We start from the raw sequence: 14,273 nt of genomic DNA on the forward strand, positions 1-14,273 counted from the left end.
AGCAAGCACAGTGATTTCTGTTTTGCTCTGGCCCTGTAAGCACTGGGAAAACACAAGCATGACAAATTTGGGGCAAAGCAGACAAAATGAATTTTATATGCCTATTACCTTCAAAGGCAAGTCTTGCAGGAGGTCTGTCTGAACATGTTTAAGGAAGAAAGGCATATCCATGGAGCATCCTTACTTCACTTTCTGAATGCAGAAAGGTTGCCAGCAACTAATCTTTACGCCCTGGTGATACATTTTTAAGTACAAAACCAACTTTTATGGTTGTCTGAGACTTTTAACAAAAGAGCTTGTCAAAGTTTAAGAGTTATTTTCAAAATAAAGAAGATCACATTTTTAAGCAAGAAACTTTTGTTTCTTCTATATAATTTTTTACAAATTATTTATTTGGAAGGCAGAGAGAGAGAGAGTAGAGAGTGTATCAGATCTTCCATCTGCTGGTTCAGCTTTCAAATGCCCTCAGCAGCAAGGGCTGAGTCAGGCTGAAGACAAGAATCCAGAACTCAATCCTAGTCTTTCTTATAGGTAGCAATCACCCACTGCAGGAATCTGGAATCAGAATCAGAGCCCAGACTTGTAGCCGGGCACTCCCAGGGTTCTTCTTAATGGCAGCACCAAATACCTTCCCTATGACTTCTATTTGATTTTTTAGTATTATTTAGGTAGGAGAATTTCTAGTTGACTAAAGACAAATGAAGAAATCTATGGTGAGTTTAAGAACTAGATCATCATGCATTGACACACTGGTTTTGGAACCCTTAGGAACTTAGAGAAAAACACTGTAAATGAAGCTTCTAAAATCTGTTTTTCTCTCCTTTGTAAAGCAAGGAATTTACTTTTAACAGTTCTAAAACATCTATAACAAATTCTGTAATTGTTGAGAAGCAGCTTAGAAATATTATTGATGGAGTCAGGCTACTCAAGTTAAATGTCATGGAATCTTAACTCTCAAGTTTGCATTCAAGAAACTATTTGACACTATCATTAGAGAGGTTGCTGGGGTTATGGAACTCAACCAATAATCTCCAGATTCAATAGAGACAAATGATGTTAAACCATATGTGAACATGAACATTTTTCAATGAGAAATATAAATACTAAGGGTATTGATATTCACAGATTTTTCTGACCAGTACATTCTCTTTGTACTGAACTATCTGGGGAACCCCACAAAGCAGTTAGGAAACTGAGAAGTGGGAGGGACCTTAAGCCAAGTGTCTTGAGATAGTCTTGAAAATATTTCCTCTAATTCATATTTAAGTCTAGGGCCTCATCTCTAACAGAGAAGTTTTCTTTTATTTTTCCCAAATATCCAACATCCCCCCTTCACTTTCTCCTTTTTCTTTCACTGTGACTCTTGCTCTCTCTCCTGCTAAATTGGAATTGCCTAGTTCTCAGAATTTTGATGATGAATGTATTCTCATCTTGCCAACCTGGATTGCACCCAACTCATTTTGGATGGCTGAGCTTGAGCGTTCCTCTTTCCACTGATCAAACATTTACAGATGCACTCTTCGGTGACTTCTGCAGATGATGTCTCATGCTTTATACATGGAATTCACTTGTATAAGAGGAGAGGCTCATTTCAAGTCCTTATGGAGTTTTCTCTGATTTTACAATGAAGTTAGAGAAATCTATGAGTAGTTGGTGTCCAGGATTGATAAAAGTAAAGTGTCCATGTGGAATTCTGGGGGTTCTCTGAGGCATGGGTTATCAGACTTCAGTCCTGGGGCCACATTAAAATGCAAGTTCCAGGGAGTCAGGCACTGAGGTCCCAAGTCAGCAGGAATGTCAGGAGTTCCCAGAAGATTTTAACGTGGGCTGACAGAATCTCCTTCTTTTAAGATGTCTTAGTTGTACAGTGCATTTGGATTTTGATTTATTTTACTTTGGGGAGCAATCCATTTTTTCAGAAGAAAAGGGCTGCCAAATAGAGGCTTACATTTACAGTCCAAAAATACCTTAAAAGATAAAGCTAAAGTGTTCAGTGGGTGCTGCCAAGGTTTCAGAAAGAAGGGCCTGACACATAACGGGTACAGACCATGCTATAGCTCCTCAAATACTAAAAGCAGCCAGCTCTATAAAATCTCTGTATGTTTAAGTCCATTCTATTAAAATAAAATTGGGATGAGGGGCTCTCCATCACCCTCCTTTAAGTATCCAAAATGCAGACTTTGGGTTTGAACATTTTTTATTAGCAGTTGCTCAGTATAAGTACTCCATGAATAGTCAGCAGTTCAATAAACAAATTAACTAAACAGATTTGGGGTTTTGCTTTCCTTCTTCTATTATCCACTAGATTCTAAGTTCCTGGAATGATAGAACCATGTTGCATCTTTGTACCTCATCACTGTACCTTCAATGCTTAGCAAAGTGACTTGCATGTGGCAATTATTCAAGCATTTATTGAATGAACAAATGAAAACAAAAATGAGACTACTCAGATATCATACAACCAGAGCACTGAATTTCTTCATTAGCAAGTTCAGCATTTTCTCATCACAAGTGAGACTTATACTTTCCTCTAGCACGACATGCTTCTGTTAAGAAGCAGCATAGCACCTTGCTTGTATCGATCTAATATTATATGTTATTGTGGGTGGAGTGGGAAAGGGAAGGGCTGTGAACAAGACAGGAACTACTGCAAAGAATATGAGAGGACAGGATTAGGAGCTTCACTATGAAAGATCAGGCCATTGTTCCTGAACCGTGAATGTACACAGGGCTGATTACAGTAGCACCGCCTGAGAAAAGAACACTGTCTTTTTAGCAGTGTGATAACAAATCCACAAAGTGATAGCTCTGTTTATTCAGGGGTCTGAGAAACCTTGAAAAGACTGAGCATGACAAAGAATTCGAGAGACAGTTCCCACACTTTCAGTGCTGTTCCCTCTAGTACGCATTTCCTCCTTGGTGCTGTATTACAATAGTAGATGTGTACCATGATTATTGGGGATTTGTGGATTAAGAGTCTGTGTTTTCACTAAGGAGACTGGGCATTTTTCAACACCAAGCTGTAGTAATTACAGTCTTCCTGGGTGGGATATATGACATGAGAAAGACGAGTTCTTTTGGTCTTGTGTCACCAAATAACAAATTTCAAGAGACTGCATCCATGTTTCCACGCTTTTCTCCTCTTTTTTAATGGGAAAATTATATTAGTCTCCTGTAGATGTTGTAATAAATGTTCACAAACTAGTGGTGGCACAACATAACACAAATTTATTATTTTACCATTTTTAGGTCAGCAAGTCAGAAATCCACCTCACTAGGATAAAATTAAAGTGTTATAAAAGCTATGTACCTCTCAGAAGGTTTAAGAGCCAGTTTATTCCTTGCCTCTTACAGCTTCTAAAAGCCACCCACATTCTCTGACTCATGGCCCCTTGCTCCGTCTGCAGCAGCAGCCAGTGGGGCTCATTCTTTCTCACATCCCTCTGACCTTGCATTATGGTCGCATCTCTTCTCTGAATTCTTTTGCCTCACTCTTCCACTTGTAGTAAAGACCCCTGAGATTATATCAGACTCAAACGGACGACCAGGAAAAGTTTCCTATTTTTTTATCTTAAGTATAAAAAATTAAAGTCTTAAAATTAGCAACCTTGGCCGGCGCCGTGGCTCACTAGGCTAATCCTCCGCCTTGCGGCACCAGCACACTGGGTTCTAGTCCCGGTTGGGGCGCCGGATTCTGTCCCGGTTGCCCCTCTTCCAGGACAGCTCTCTGCTGTGGCCAGGGAGTGCAGTGGAGGATGGCCCAAGTGCTTGGGCCCTGCACCCCACGGGAGACCAGGAGAAGTACCTGGCTCCTGTCATTGGATCAGCGCGGTGCGCCGGCTGCAGGGTGCCAGCCACGGCGGCCATTGGAGGGTGAACCAACGGCAAAGGAAGACCTTTCTCTCTGTCTCTCTCTCTCACTGTCCACTCTGCCTGTCAAAAAATTAAAAAAAAAATAGCAACCTTTATTCCATCTGCAAGTTTAATTTCCCTTTGTCATGCTTCTGCTATTCAGGTTCTGTGGATTAAGATATGGACACCCGTGGGGCCTTTATTCCACCTAACACACAAGCATAAGTTATTGTATCTCTGACTTTAGGCTTCTTTCCTTCCAGGACAGGGATTAACTTGCAGAATGATTAATATATAAATAAAATAAACCAATCTTTATATTCTATTACTGAAACACAACTTGTTTCTGTCTTCTATACAAACATTTAACACTGGAAGAAAGTAGAGGGTAGAGCTTTCAGCTGATGTTAAACCGCAAAGCATTATGTATTGTGTAGGAAATACTATAGTATCAATGTATCACAAATAGTTTGATTTTGTAATACTGAAGTATTTGCCAGGTTATCTAGAGCAGAAGCTATTAACCTCGACTCTATGCTGAAACCACCTGAAAGACTGTTCAGACTCTGATGGCCAGACTATATGTAAGGCTAATTAACATCCAGCATCCAGTGAATGAAACCTAGACATCAGTATTAAATTTCTCAAAATTGTAGTTTATAGCTGTGGATGAGAATCACTGACAAATGGGTAAAGGCCTGATTCAAATATCTATCTAGATTAGATGATTTATGTCCATAAATCCTAGATTTATTTTACTTATTTGAAAAGCAAAGTTACAGAGACAGAGAGGAGAGACAGATATCTTCTATCTGCTGGTTCACTCCCCCAATGGCCACAATGGCTGAGACTGAGCCAGACTGATGCCAGGAGCCAAGAGTTTCAACCAGATCTCCCATGTGGGTGCAAGGGGCTCAAGCACTTTGACCATCTTCCACTGCTTTCCCAGGCCATTTGTAGGGAGCGGGATCAGAAATGGCACAGCCAAGCCTTGAACAGGTGCCCATATGGGATACCATAGGAATGTATGCAGAACTATACAGTTTTACAGTTACAAACTTCCTCCTCCCTCCCTTATTCCCACTCTTATTTTTTATTGAGATCTGTTTTCAATTGACTTTATACACATATGATTAATTATATGTTAAGTAAAGAGTTCAACAAATAGAGTGAACAAGAAGAAAAAAAAAACACAAAAACTGTTCCTTGAGCATCAAGACAAGGGCTATTCAGGTCATTGCTTCTCAAAGTGTCAGTTTCACTTCTACAGATTTCTTTTTAGGTGCTCTATTTGTTATTACCGATCAGGAAGAACATCTTATTTGTCACTTGGGAACAGGCTTATTTCACTAAGTATGATGTTTCCCAGATTCACCCATTTTGTTGCAAATAACCAGATTTCATTCTTTTTCTGCTGTGTAGTATTCCATAGAGTACATATCCCATAATTTCTTAACCAGTTTTCAATTGATGAGGCCATTTAAATTTAACTATGTAATTTTAAATCAGCTGACATCTCAGATATTTCAAATTCTTCCATCTCATCAACAAGGTCTACTCTTGAGATTTTTCCCTTTTTTCCATCTTTCAATTAAAATTCAAATAGTTTTCTTACACCCTTCACAAAATAATTTCCCATAAGTATTTTTCTCTTGATTTACATAAATGGCTCCTTTAATTACATTTTCTCTAAAGACTCTATCATAAAGATTTTTTTCTATCCTGAAAAAGGGATAATGATTTTTCCCCTGTGACACAAACATGAGTTCATCGTTTTCCTTATTTCAATACCATGAGGATCTTCATATTCATCTTATAATATATATATTAAAACTATATATATATGTATATATATATATTGTTTTGCATCACCAAGTTCCTTCCTCAAAGCAAGACACTAAGCTTTACTTCTAAAAATCTTGCAAGATGCAAATTCATGTATATCACTCCAGACTTTCTGATTCAGTCTCTAGGCATAAAGCCTAAAAATCAGAAACACTCACAAGCATTCCAGGTGGTGTTTTCTTAAGCACACTCCAGTTGGAGAGCCACTAAACATAAACTTTCTCTCAAGTGCTGCCACCTTTGCTATAATACCCAAGAATCTAGGAACAACATCTGTTACTGTGAGTTTGTACTGATATAGTGCTTCCTTATTAGATTAAACTCTTCTTTATGTTCACTAATTTTTTGGATATTAACTTATCAAGCCTTGGGATGGTTAATTTTAGATGTCAGCTTGACTGACCACAGCTTCGTGGAATACCATTTCTCATTGTGTCCATGAACGTGTTTCCTGACACAAGCAGCATTTGAATGAATGGATTCAGTAAAGTAAATCACCCTCATTAATGTGGTTGGGCATCATTCAATTCATTGAGGGCCTACATAGAACTAGAGCTGGAAGAAGGAGAAATTTAGCCCCCACCTCCAATTTTCCTTGTCTTGCTGTTTAAAATAGGACATCTCAGCTCATTGCCACCTGCCCTCAGTATGGGATTAGCAAACCTAGCTCTCCTTGTTCTTAGAACTTCTGTCCTGGGGTAAATTATGCCATCACTAGCTTATCAGAGTTTCCAGTTTGTGGGTGGCAGATTGTAGGACTTCTCAGCCTTCATAATCATATGAGCTCATTCCTCATAATACGTCAATCTCCATCTCTCTCCCCCCTCCCCAAGTATTTCATATGCATGTGTGTGAGTGTGAGAATGTACACAGATATAGCTGATACGTAAATGTTCTTTACTGCTTCTCTTTACTACCCTAAAAAATTCCGAAAGTATGTTTCATACAAAAAGTTTTCACAGAGGAAGATAGACTTATATTGTGTGTTAATAGATAAATGAACCAAAACTGAATAGTGACGAATGTTAAGACAGAAAAACAAAATTGGAAAATTGTAACTAGTAGACTACTAGAGGTTGGTCCTAGGGGGCAAGGGCCAGAAACAAAAACTAAGATCAATTAACTTGGATGGAAGAAATTATGAGAACCCAGAAACAAATGTTGATATTACACCATAGCAAAAAAAAATATTACACCATAGCAAAGGAAATGAGAGCAAGCTGGAGAAAATCTCTGTGGATTATATAACTTATTGCATATTCTGCAAAGCCATGTTCAAATTAAACCAAACCAATAAAAAGTCCAGAAGCACATAGCTAAAGGCAAAAATGAGACTTCTTAAAAATAAAAATAAGTATACTCTGTTGACCAACTACTGTGGGTTATTTTAGCTTTCAGAGTACTTTAATGATTGTGCATATGTGTTTTCAATCATGTGAATATGCTTTATGGTCTGCAGTTAAAAATAAATAAAGCTTGTAGCCATTTTAAAATGAAGTGAAGCATATACTAAATAGAAAACTAGAGTTACAAAAAAGACAAAAAACATGACCATGTAAACCATGAGTAAAACTGGATAAAGGAATATGAAACTGAATTTGGACAAATATATTTTTAGTACATGAAAATAAAAGAAAAACTTCTCTTTTGTGTACCTGAGACTGAAATGTTTTCATTAAAATTCAAATGTTAATTCATATGAATTTTTGCACTTTTAAAAAAGTTAAGCTTCAAAATGAAAGAAGCAGAACACAGTAATGTGATTCTGTCAAATACCTGAGTCTAGGTTTTTGTTTCTAATCTAAGCAAGAATTTGAGGATGAGACACAGGTAAGGGTCAGTAGAAAAACAAGATTTATTTGCAAAGTAGAGTAGAAGTGTGCAACCAAGAAGGGGGGTGGACATGCTCAATAGAAAGTTACCGTCAAGCTTGGGGGGCTGATATCATGGTACAGCAGGTTAAGCCACTTCTTGCAGCATTGGTTTCCATTATTAAAGTATTGGTTTGAGTCCTGGCTGCTTCACTTCCAATTCAGCTTCCTGCTAGTGTACCTAGGAAGGCAGTGGATGGAGTTCCTGGCTCCTAGATTTGTTCTGGTCTTGTCATGGCTGTTGCAACTATCTGGGGAGTTAACCAGTGGATGGAAGATCCCTCTGTCTGTGTCTCTCTCTGGTGCTCTGCCTTTCAAATAAATAAATTTAAAAAAAAGGTTCAGGACCATCCCTTTTTTATGAATTAAAGGCATGCAAGTGGTGTGTGGGATGGAGTTTAATTGAATATTCACGAAGGGCAGAGTTTGGGGCAGGACTTGACTACCATCCATTTTCTAGCCCATTTTTGGAAAACTCAGAAGTGTCATTGCATGCGCATGATGGGAGTAGGTGTGCCAGTCATGGTAATTTTATTCTCATAATATTATAATAAACTAAAGTGCATTGTAGCAACACAGGTGGCAGCCATGTCACATATTTTTGACCTGTGCTGATTCTAAGTGGTGACTTCTCAGAAGCTGAGGTTTTCCACTCCATGGAGAGGAGAGATCTGGATGGTACAGGCTATAGCATAAGGGGGCCACAGAGGGTGTATAAAGACTTCAACTCCTCCTTGTAAGCTACCTCCCTGCCTATATTAGTTCCAAATCCAAGGTCTGATACAAGTACATTCCCAAGAAGAAAAGCCTAATAACTTAATAGGCTCTGCTTGGAAAGTCTCAGAAGTTTGCATGGTTCTTGGGAATAAAATCCTAATAATTGTATGGAATACATACAAGACAGGAAACCTTCTCAATTCTAAAAGATTGAAAGTCTTCGCAGGCTGGCACCGTGGCTCACTTGGCTAATCCTCTGCCTGCAGCGCCAGCACCCCGGGTTCTAGTCCCGGGGATTCTTTCCCGGTTGCTCCTCTTCCAGTCCAGCTCTCTGCTGTGGTCCGGGAGTACAGTGGAGGATGGCCCAAGTGCTTGGGCCCTGCACCCGCATGGGAGACGAGGAGGAAGCACTTGGGTCCTGGCTTCGGATCGGCGCAGCACGCGGGCCATGACAGCCATTTGGGGGGTAAACCAACGGAAGGAAGACCTTTCACTCTGTCTCTCTCTCTCACTGTCTAACTCTGTCTGTCAAAGAAAAAAAAAAGTCTTCTCAGCTCCAAAGGCAAATTCAGTGTTTGGGGAGCCTCAGCTGAGCACAACAATCAAAACACATAATGAATTATCCATGAAAGCAGCTAACTGCACATTTGTTAAAAGCAGATAATGAATTATCAATGAAAGCTAAATATTTTCCATAAAGGCAGAAAAACTAACTGATGGGAACTAGTCTGATGCATGAATGACAGCGATCATTTAGAAGTTTATTGCACAAATGATTTTGAAATAGTCCCAAGTCCAAATGCCTCTATTTTGTCTTAATTATGAAAGCACTTTTAGTCTGCAGAACATGGCACTCCTGATATATTGCTGCATAGCAATTTAGCACGAAATATGCAATTTAAAATAATGAACATTTGTCACACGGTTTCTGAGGTATGGGGCTCCAGGTCAGAATGTAACCAAGGCTTGTAGTCAAGATGTTGACTAGAGCTGAGGATTTTGCAGGGCCTGACTTGTCTGCAGGAGCCTTGTCCAAGTTCACTCACGTGGCTGTTGGCTGCAGGCCTCAGTTCCTTGCCAGCAGAGGCTCCAGTTTTTCACCTTGTAGACTTTATAGGGCAGCTCACAACACTGCAGTTCTCTTCTAGAGGAGTTATGTAAGAGGCAGAGAGAGTGAGGAAGGAAAAGTGATGTGCCATCCCCCCTGCTATGTCCTATCAGTCTCTGAGACCAACCCCCGTACAGGATGAAAGGAACAAAGTGTGTGTGTGTGCATACCAAGAGGCAGGACTGGGGGCATCCTGGAAAGCACCTTGCACAAATGCCCTTAGACACTTAGTGCTCTTTGCTAATGCTCTCCCTCCTTTGGACTATTGGTTATTGAGGGCAGGAGCTAAGTCATATGATCTTTTGTTTTCCCCAGATACAGATGTTCTGGGAATGTTCCACTTCTTCTTCATTTGCCCACATCTATATGACCTTCATTTACGGGAAAAGCAAAGCATCCATCCCGTGTGTTTTAGACTGAACACTAGGATGGGGCATGAAACAGTAGTTGAAAGGATATTGCTGGTCTAATAAAGTGTTTCAAAGACTACAATAATGTATAATTTGACTAAATAATTTTATTTTCTAGATATTTTTCCTCATATTTGAGAAATATGCCCTTTACAATCTCCTGTATCTGGATGATTTTTCAACAGTTTTAGGCATATTGAAAATTATTGTTGTTTGCTAAAGCTCCATGCATAGTGTTTCTGCGAGAATCTGATCCTAGGAACAGAGACCTTTCCCTTGCAAGAATAATGGATCTTCTTTGGTTACAGCAAAACCCTCACTGAATATACTCTGCTGCAATGTTTTGGAACTATTTTAAAAGACATAAAAGTGAGTTTGACAAAGAATAATATTTAGATTTGCAACTGTCAAAATATTGAATGAATTCTTTTCAGCTAGTGAAGTAGCTTAGATATTTCAGTCTCCTGTGGCATTTGAATGTATCATATCTCCTACTCCTTCCTTGTACCATTATGGAGACCTATTTCAAATACAAGTCCAAGTTCCCCCAAGCCTACAGAATGGCATAAAAGTAAGGGGCAGGCATGCTGCAGCTTGAAGTGGAACACTTAAAAAATAAAATCTGATGACAGCAGAAAGGTCAAAAATTCTGTTTAAAAGAAGTAGAGCAAGAATACTTATTTAAACAAAACAAGTTATTCTGAATACTAAATTTCATAGAAGACAGAGATTAGGCATCTCATTCCTTAAATCAACCTAAACCAATAAGACTCTGATGGAACAAATGCAATACAAAGTCCCATTTTTCAGTCCTAAGGACTGATTAGGGAAGCAACATTTCTGCTTATCATTAAAATGGTCTTGAATTTTTAAAACACTATTATCTTTTTCAAGGCACTTTATAATTAATTGCCATTTAATCCACTTTACAATCCAGGAAATTGACACTAACAGCTAATTATGCTGTTGTGTATGGCTGCCTTAACCCATAAGGCTTTCAACGCCCCACCCCTCTTTTTTTTCTGGCACTGCCTTGTCAGTTTATATGAATCCAAAGCTACTTTTCTCTTTTTCCTATCCTCACAAACTCAAATCTTTCCATTTGGTTTTTACTCATGTTTACCTCTGAGTAATCGTAAATCCTCACTATAGTTTTTTTTTCTTTCCTTCTCAGATCATCTTACACTTGAAATAAACTGAGGCCAAACTTTTGTGCTATTGGTGAGCAAAGAACAGATTCTCTGGAAAGATCAAACTAATTAAATTCATTGTCGTGGGTCACAGATACGATATTACATACACATACACACACTCATGTATGTGGTTTCTAATTGTTAAAATAATAATCAGAGTTGGTATCTATCTAATAAACCTTTATTCATTTCCTGGAATTACAAGTTTCTCTTTTAGATGACTACAGTAAGACAAAGTTTAGTTGCCCTGCTAAGAAATAATAATACTATCTAATATTGATTGAGTAATCATTCTGTACCAGACAAGCCATTGCAAGTTCTATGTAACTTATATTTACAAAACCATAGTGAGATGAGTAGTGCTATTATCTTATTTTGCAAGTAAAGAAACTGGAGCACAGAATCATCACCTGCCCAAAGCCATGCAGCTGCTCAGAGGTACCTCTGAGACCTGAGCTTTCCACCTATGAGTTTGCCAGCAACCTGCCACATCAGAAGGACAAAGTGTGAGCTAGCGTTTGCTTCATACAGAGATGATGAAACAAACCCTAAATAGATTATGTGGGGGTGTATGTAGCATCTCTTGTGTGGGATGAGGCAGGGAAGATTTTTGTAAGACAAACATTTGACTTGGGTGATAGAGATTGTGGAGGAAAATAATTACAAAGCTAGAATGCTTTCTCTGTAATGAAGACACTCAGTCCCTGGCCTGAGTTTTATAAGGCATGTATACACACAATAAAAATGGGAATTTTTCCTGAGAACTTATGTCTATGTTATGTCTTGGCCATGTTAAAGGCATAATATCACTTCTGCAGTATAAGTAAATTATATTCACATGTATTTTCTATATAAATTACTTTTTTTCTTTTGACTCTAATTTAAGCTTGAGATGAGCTTGAACATGACCTCATGATTTCATCTGTATGGTTGAATAACCACCGTATTCACAACTTCTCAAAATATGTTAGGCACATGATAAGTAAGTGCTCAACATTATTTTTAATAATGACTAGATAACTGAATTCTACCAAGAGGTTGGCTGTGTTTCTGCCTGTGCTGGACAGCAGATTCTTCTGGCTCTGTGGAGAACTGTTGGTCCAACACAACTAAACCAGTGATCATGGCAACTTCATTGAAAGGTACACAGGTGATAGTGTTTTACATCAATAGTGGGCTTTATGCTTTCTAGAATATATTACCAGCCTATTGTCTCAGCTCATTTGGTAACAACCCAATAAGGACAATAAGGTTATACCCACTGGACGAATGGATAAAGAAACTAAGGCCCAGAGAGTTTGAATGATTACCCTAAACTCTTAGAACTGGCATACAACGGAATGTGGATGAAAAACAGGGCTTCTAAACCTCTCTCTTTCCACAACACACTACAGCATGACAGTGGAATACTGACCACCACTAAAAGGAGCATGAAGAGGAATTAATCGATCTTTACAGTGTTTTCAATGGATTCAGAATCAAAAATAAATTACTATACTGTATTTGCTCTTCAGAATTAAATATAGCAGAAGAGAGGAGCTAGACCAAACAAAAGAATACATTTTCTAAATCAAATCTTGACAACAGATGATAAATAATAAATAAGCTAGCAAAAATAGAGTGAGAACTCCCAGAGGTAACACATAAAACTAACACACTAATGAAAAAAATCATGATCAGCCAAGTTAATCCCTCAGTGTAAAATTCTTCTGCAAATAATAAAAATGTCTGAAGTGAGAAAACAGCCAGAGTATGTTGTGAGTCAGGAAAAAGGAGGAGAAAAAACAAATATACTCTTCACAAGAGAAAAACAGACGATTCAAGCACCAGCTTTTAAAAACATGTACCCCAGAGAATTCTGCATTTCCCTAATGAAACTTTTCTTAGTCTGTTTTCTGTTGCTGACTTTCACAGACTGGATATCTTTTAAAGAAAATTTTATTTAGCTCATAGTTCTGGAAGCCTAAGAGTGTAGCCCAGCATCTGCTTGTCATCTGGTGAGGGCCTTCCTGCTGGATCACAACTTGGTAGAGGACATCACGTACTGTGACACAGAAAGCAAGCCAGAGAAAACTACTTCAGAAAAAAAAAAAAAACTGCCCCTGAGTTATCCATCAATCCACAAATCCATTCCTCCATGCATGAATGAATGCATTCATGAAAGCCCTCATGGCCCAATCACCTCTTAATGATGCTAACTTGTCTCACATGTTAATATCTCACATGGAGCTTAATTTCAACAAGAGTTTTGATGGGGACATTCAAACCATAGCAAACTCATTCATCCTCTTATTTTAAATGAATTCTTATCAATAAGAAGTTTTGAGGTTGATGCCACACCATTGACACATACTAGCTGACTTCCTCTGAGATCCCAGTGACATGAAGGTGCTGGAAGAACATATTTCATTCTTTGACTCTCTGATCTGAGTAAGAAATAAATATTTTCAATTTGTATTCATGAAGGAAATTTTCAAAGAAACCATCCATAGCATTGTAACATATCAATCTATTACATTTGCCACACTCCATCTGCTCTAGCGTTCATTCATTTGTTAATTCAGCAAACATTTGAGTGCTTAGTATGGAGCAGAAATTAATGGACACAACAGGCAAATTCATTTTCTCAATAAGTGAATGGAAACAAAGTCTACAAAGTGTGTTGGAAATATAAATCACATTTCCATATGCATTTCATCTTGCTTGTCTTGATGACAGTCATCCTGGTCTGACTGCTTTGGTTCCTCTCAAACATCAACTTGTTCTTCACTCCTCCCACCATTATTAAATCACTAGGTTCTCATTTTTTCACTTCCATATGTGGACCAATCTTTAGAATCTAAGAGGATATTTATTCCATATGCCATTCAATATGGGTTCCCAAGGCTAATATTGGTCTTCATTTAGTTAATGTTGAACCTGAGTCATATCAGATCACTTTTCCTTAAGAAGAATCCATACTCTGGATTTGGTGATGCATTCAGTTTGTGAAATTCCTAATTGTATATGGAATGAAGTGCAGGCATCTGTTTTTACTTTAAATGATGCTAAATTCTAAAAGGCTGAGAGCTAGACATGATTGTATCTAGGAATTAAGATACCAGGGGACAATAGAGGTGACTCACTGCTTCTCTTTTTATGAGAATTATGAATAACTGATTTCTTTTCTCTTATTTTGAAGAGAAAATATATTTTAAATTTGCAGAGTAGTTTGAGACAAAATGAATAAAATTTACATAACATAATAATCTTTCAGCCAATGTAACAAAAAATGTTA

General features: G+C 38.2%; 1 long non-coding RNA gene across 3 annotated transcripts in view; it reads left to right on the forward strand.

Moving 5' to 3' along the window:
* Window positions 1-13,473, forward strand: part of LOC103349603 (uncharacterized) — a 105,006-nt gene extending 91,533 nt beyond the window's left edge. For 2 of the 3 annotated variants that reach the window (XR_007922628.2, XR_007922629.2), the window contains exons 5-6: window positions 10,112-10,172; window positions 10,978-13,473. This is a non-coding gene — a long non-coding RNA (uncharacterized lncRNA). The remainder of the gene's footprint in view (window positions 1-10,111; window positions 10,173-10,977) is intronic. The other variant, XR_011382004.1, reaches the window with a different exon arrangement.
* The last annotated feature ends 800 nt before the right edge of the window (window positions 13,474-14,273 follow it).

Source organism: Oryctolagus cuniculus, chromosome 14 (assembly GCF_964237555.1).
Source record: "Oryctolagus cuniculus chromosome 14, mOryCun1.1, whole genome shotgun sequence".
Lineage (NCBI taxonomy): Eukaryota > Metazoa > Chordata > Mammalia > Lagomorpha > Leporidae > Oryctolagus > Oryctolagus cuniculus.